Source organism: Chiloscyllium plagiosum, unplaced genomic scaffold, assembly GCF_037043375.1.
Source record: "Chiloscyllium plagiosum isolate Xiang-an unplaced genomic scaffold, Cpla_swu_hap1 HiC_scaffold_39, whole genome shotgun sequence".
NCBI lineage: Eukaryota > Metazoa > Chordata > Chondrichthyes > Orectolobiformes > Hemiscylliidae > Chiloscyllium > Chiloscyllium plagiosum.
The window spans coordinates 70230841-70237399 of NW_028270177.1; the positions used below are offsets into that span (position 1 = coordinate 70230841).

The window sequence follows — 6559 nt, forward strand, 5'->3', positions numbered from 1 at the left end:
TTTCACGTTGCGATTGCCCACCTTTTAGCCACAACAACAAAAAACGAAGGTGCAGATTCAGTGCAGGATCTGGCTTCATAACAGCGGTGAAATAACGACGTCCACTCACTTTCAGGGAAAGCTGTGAACAACGCACATTGTCCAGAATATGAATACACAGCGCGGGCTGTTTAGTTCCCATATTCTACTGCTGTCCCGACATTCATACGAAAATGTACCTTTCAAAGAGAGCGTTTGTAGCTGTGGAATGACAGTGGCAGCTGTTTCCCCTCGCTCTGACTGCCGCCATTGGTAATTTAGAGGCTGGTATTCTCATCTTACACGCGGTAGTTGAGTGTGCAATTCTCTGTTGCTCTGTTGTGGAAAAGCGGAGTGTTTTGGAGCAGAAAGATGTGAAGCTCGGATGCTTCTGGAGTTCTTGTTGAAAAGTTCGGTGACGCGAGGAAGATGGTTTGCAGACTTTTCCTCGCCTGTCTGGGTGACATTCTCAGCGCTGCAGAGGTTCCTGTGAAGCGCTGCTCTCATGTTTTGGTACGAATTCATTTGGTTTCATTCCCGCTGCTTCCGTTTGTTGGGATTGCAGATTGGGTCCAACGGATGGAATCCGTGGATGAGTGCCCTGCTTCCAGGATTGTCTGGCTGTCTTCTGCTTGCCCTGTCCTATTATTGTTGTGCTATTCTAGTCGAATGTGTGGCCCTTGCCGTTTGTACGTATTGCTACTAGGGACTGCTAGACTGACGCCCACACAAATTATTTGCCAAGAACCAATATCCATACACCTTCATTCGCAGATGCATGGCACACGAAGTTCACAAGGAGGATATGCTTTGAGGTAATTTTTAAATCATGCTTCCCTGTATTAAAAACAAATTCTGGAAAACGATATCCAGACTCCTCCGAGCACTCGGTCTTATGACAGCACAGAAACCGAGAGCCTCACTCAGACAATAACTCACGAGAAAACAAGGCCCAATACGCATCATGTGCAGGTCAAACGTGGTTGACGAGATTCCACGCTGCGATTGCACGAAACACGACATAGGAGAAAGAGGCTGACAACTAGAGAGCTGCACTCATAATTTCATCTGGACTGTAAACGCCTCGGACAGCTGTTCCTTGCAGTTATGCACAGAATATTGAATGTCTCTGATTCCAGGGCTTAGAACTCGGATGATATGACCGTCTGCAACACTGGTTACTTCCTTGTGTGAGGTAACTCCTGATGGAACACATGTAACATTCTATTGCTCATTGAGAAATATATTCAAAATAGGAGCTCATAGCAGCATTTCTGTTGTCTTTCTGGTGCTGTCCCTGACATGCCCTGTGGCACTGCACTTATTCTCTGTTTCCTGAGGGTTCGGCACATGCTTCCACGATCGTATTATGGGCAGTAATCTGCATTTTCGCTTCAATAACGGGTGTGTGAAGCGGAGGTCCACCATTCTCGATGCTATTTTTCTCTTCTTATGCGCAACTGCAATACAGTAAATGATCAATTAATATTGTAAGATGATACACAGAGGCCTGTGAAATATCGAAGTTTTAATGACATTTATGCAATGGTTAGAGATGACCTTGATTCAGGAAATAACGATGTAAAGTCTGTTTGGCTGGAGTTGAGGAACAGTGAGGAATGAACTCACAAGCATGTGTAGTTTACAAGCCCACTCGCAGTAACCACAAAGCGAAATAAATCGTACAAGGAAAAAAATATTGAGTGTGAGTGACAAAAATGGCAATAGTCATGCGTGATCTTAACTTCCCATCTAAAACTCTCGGTTCTATTGTAGAAACGTTTGGAGAACCATAATCAAAGAAATCCCACATGTCCCATAAAACATCACGAGGGATATCTTGGTAATTGATTACTCTACTGGTGATTTAATTTTCTTATTTTCTTGGAAACCATCTCTTTAATTGTGAGCATCAGAAAAGGCTTTCTTTTGCCAGCAAGAAATAAATATGTGATTAACCTTTGTTCGTTTCATGTATAAGAACACTGTGACTCCTCTGCACTGCACATCTTTTGCGTTTCTATCGATTTTAATAGTAGCGTGTCTTTTGATTCTTCCCAACAAAGTATATGACCTCGCATTCCCGACATGAAGCTGCATCTGCCAAGAATACTCCAATTGTTGGAGGGAATCCTGAGGAACAGAATGTACATGTATTTGGAAAGGCAAGGACTGATTCGGACAGTTAACATGGCTTTGTGCGTGGGAAATCATGTCTCACAAATTTGATTGAGTTTTTTGAAGAAGTAACAAAGAAGATTGATGAGGGCAGAGCAGTAAATGTGATCTATATGGACTTCAGAAAGGCGTTCAACAATGTTCCCCATGGGAGACTGATTGGCAAGGGTAGATCTCATGTAATAGCAGTGGACCTTGTAGTACGCCGCCAGTACCTGGACACCAAGAAGAACATGTTCCATCAACTACAACAATGTTTTGTATTGGCAAGCCAATTACTGATCAAAGCTGCAATCTCTCCCACAATTCCATTCCACCGCATTTTGTGTAATATCCTATTGTGGGGAACCTTATCGAACAACTTTCTGAAACCCATATACACCACATCAACCGGTTTACTGTCATCTCCCTGTTTGGTCACTTTGTCAAAAAAGTCAATAAGATTCGTTTGGCAAGGTCTACCCATCACAAAACCGTGCTGACTGTCCCTGATCAGATTATTCTTTTCTAGATGGTCATAAATCCTATCTATAATAACCTTTTCCAACATATTACCAACAACTGCAGTGAGACTCAATGGTCTGTAATTACCAGGGTTGTCTCTACGACACTTTTTGAACACGGGAACAACATATGCTATGCTCCATTCCACAGGCACTACTCCTGTAGACAACGATGATTTAACGATCGCCGCCAAAGGTAATCAATCTCTTCCCTTGCTTCCCAGAGGATCCTAGGACAGATCCCATCCGTCCCAGGGGACTTGTCTGTTATCTCACTCTCCAGTATTTCTATCACCTAATCCTTGTGAAACTCAATCTCTACTACTCCAGACGCAAGTATCTCTATACCTTCCTCGACAACATTTTCATTTTCTATAGCGAACACTGTCGAAAAATATTTATTTAGCGCTTCCCCTATCTCCTCTGACTCCACACACAACTTCCCACGATTATCCTTGATTGTCCCAAATTTAACTCTCGTCATTCTTTTATTCCTGACATACCTATGGAAAGCCTTAGGGTTAACCCTGATCCTATCTGCCAACAACTTCTCATGTCTCGTCTTGGCTCTTCTCAGCTCTCTTTATACGTCTTTCCTGATATCGTTGGAACCCTCGAGCGCTCTAACTGAGTTTTCACATTTTGTCCTAACATAAGACTTCTTGTTCTTCTTGACCAGGGATTCCACTTCCTCAGTAAACCACGGCTCACGCGTTCTATATCTTCCTACTTGCCTGACAGGTACATACTTATCTAGGACACACAGGAGCTTTTCTTTGAATAAGCTCAACATTTTTAATGTGCTCACCCCCTGCAGTTTCCTACCACATTCTACGTTTCCTAAATCTTACCTCGATACATCGTAATTTCCCTTCCACCAGATGAAACTCTTGCTCCGTGGAGTACACCTATCCCTTTCAATCACGAAAGTAAACCTGAGAGAATTGTGATCGCTGTCTCCAAAGTGCTCACATACTTCCGAATCTAAAACCTGGCCAGGCTCGTTTCCCAAGTCTAATCAAATTACTGGCCTGGTTTGCAAAATAGGTGTTCGGAACTTTGAGCGAAAACGGTTCCAGCAGGAAAGCATTCATAACGTAGCCAGCAGGATTCGAACCTACGTGGGGAAACCTCAATGGATTTCTAATCCATCGCCTTAACCACTCGGCCATGACTACAGACAGCGCAGTACGGTTGAGCAATGACCAAATCAGCCGTGATCTCATTGAAAGCTCTTGCTGACTTGAGCTAAATGCTTCCATCTCCTTTCATACCTTTGCTGTCATTTGTAAGGTGCGAGACACCAATGTAAAAGAAGGAAAGCACAAAGGTAGGAAAAGATATTTGCAGTCAAACTGAGTCAAAATTATTTATTGAAAGGAAAATCACACTTGGCAATTTGCTAGATCTCTTTGCGAACATGACCTGCAGAGGCAAGCAAGGGAGCTATTGATCTGAGTATTCTTGGACCTGAAGCAAACAAAGGTTAGTGACATATTCATTTCTTTTTCCGGCGAACGAAATGTTCTTTCCTGATGGTTACAATGAAAGAGACGGTTCCCAATAAAAGACAAAGATTCAGTCACATCTAGATATATTTCAATGTGACATGATTCATTTTCCGTCCCAAATTACCCCAGAGATGGAGGGGGTGAGTTACTTTTCTTCACTCTTCAACTCCTCAGCACGGAGGTACAGACATGAAACCGCTAGAGATGGAGTACTTGAATTGGGAACCAGTGACACTGAAGGAACTAGGCAAAAGTGAGGACTGCAGATGCTGGAAATCAGATTTTAGATCAGAGTGATGCTGGAAAAGCACGGCAGGTCAGGCAGCATCCGAAGAGCAGGCAAGTCGACGTTTCTGTTGCCAGTCCTGCTGCGTTCCGCAAACAATTTTCGTTTTTGGCTCAGATTTCCAGAAGCTGCAGCTATTTGTTTTATGTTAACCTTCATAATGTTTTGGACAAAACCAATGACCTGCCAGCATCGGAAAATCGGCAGAAGTACTGGTACACTGATATGTTTGCTGAACAATACAACCATTCCATGAGCGGGAATACGATCCGGGCCACGGTGCTGAGAACACCGAATCCTCACAAATAAATAACAAGAAAAGGCGATAGATACTATAGTATTTGGTGTAAATAAAACACCCTTTCTGAACATTTTCGTGGCAGATTATTTTCAACTTGTCTTCGAAGATTTACAAAGTGGGAAAAGGCCATTCCGTCCGTGTGCATTGCGGCTAATCAGAGAACCATCCATTCTAGTCGCAGTTTCCAACTTTAGCTCAAAGTCTCGTGTGTTCTAATGTTTCCAGGGCAAATGTCAATGAGGTTATCCTATGTTCTTAAATGGCACAATAACGGGGCAGAAGTATGACACTTCCACAACGAATTGTAAGTCTTTTGAGGAACTCGTGCTCATTTTCACCCACAGAGGGAGACACACAGTAAGATACCCCCAAACTGACGGAGGTGTCCGTTGTGTAGAGTTGGAATTTGAAATGGACAATAGGACAAATGCAAGTTTTAAATGCGGAAGCACAGAGGCGACGTCCCGCCAGGACTTAACAGGGGAGCGTCAACGTAGACCACGGTTAAAGCGAAACAAGTCAGACGCGTTATCGATTACGCCACTGGCCCAAGAGGCAAGCCTAGCGTTGGCAGTATGTCGATATGTAATGCCATGGACTTTCACGGAATCAAAATTAAAAAGGTGAACAAGCAGCGAAGATCATCACCAACATTGCTTCACTTCGATTTGTGAAGCAATGCCTTTCACTGGCAAAGGAGAAACATTTGTCCTCAGCTGCCTGCTTCAGGGTCGCCTCCTTCTCTGCTGGAAGTTTCCATCGTTTTATTGACAGTCACGACGCGATTTCATGATCCACTCCAGTGAAAAAGTGTCATGGTGTCATCCAAGCAAGAGCCTGCAGATTCTCAGCGAGAGACCTCCGGTCATTTCGAGCTCTGGATGTGGAATTAGACGAGATGCGTGACACCTTTTATTGGCGCCACCACTTCACTGCAAATTAGCGGCTCAAAACGAGCCGTTGTTGCAGCAGCTTGATTTGTACCTTCCTGTAGTGCTTTTGCTAAACAACATCAGATAGATCCCATCCGGCCCAGCTGACTTATCTATTTTCACACTCTGCAGTATGTTGTGGTTCTGTTCGCCGAGCTGGAAGTTTTTGTTGCAAACGTTTCGTCCCCTGGCTAGGGGACCTCATCAGTGCTTGGGAGCCTCCTGCGAAGCGCTTCTTTGATGTTTCCTCCGGTGTTTATAGTGGTCTGTCCCTGCCGCTTCCGTTTGTCAGTTTCAGCTGTCCGCTGTAGTGGTTGGTATATTGGGTCCAGGTCGATGTGATTGTTGATGGAGTTTGTGGATGAATGCCATGCCTCGAGGAATTCCCTGGCTGTTCTCTGTCTGGCTTGCCCTATGATAGTAGTGTTGTCCCAGTCGAATTCATGTTGCTTGTTGTCTGTGTGTGTGGCTGCAAAGGATATCTGGTCGTGTCGTTTCGTGGCTAGTTGATGTTCGTGGACGCGGATTGTTAGCTGTCTTCCTGTTTGTCCAATATCGTGTTTTGTCCCGTCCTTGCATGGTATTTTGTACACTACATTAGTTTTGCTCATGTTGGGTATCGGGTCTTAAACTACTGGACGTGTGCCTCACAACACATTTCACATTCAACAACCAGACATACGAACAAATCAACGGAACACCCATGGGATTCCCAATCTCGGGACTCATAGCAGAGGCAGTTATGCAAAGGTGAGAACAAACAGTCCTACCACAAATTCAACCTAAACTCTGGGTCAGATATGTCGATGACACGTTTGTAATCATTAAAA

At 44.0% G+C, this 6559-nt stretch overlaps 1 non-coding gene across 1 annotated transcript; it reads right to left on the bottom strand.

Annotated features, from left to right (window-relative positions):
* Nucleotides 1–3795: 3795 nt before the first annotated feature.
* On the bottom strand, nucleotides 3796–3877 carry trnas-aga (transfer RNA serine (anticodon AGA)). The gene has a single exon. It is a non-coding gene; the product is annotated as a tRNA-Ser (tRNA).
* Between the last annotated feature and the right edge of the window lie 2682 nt (nucleotides 3878–6559).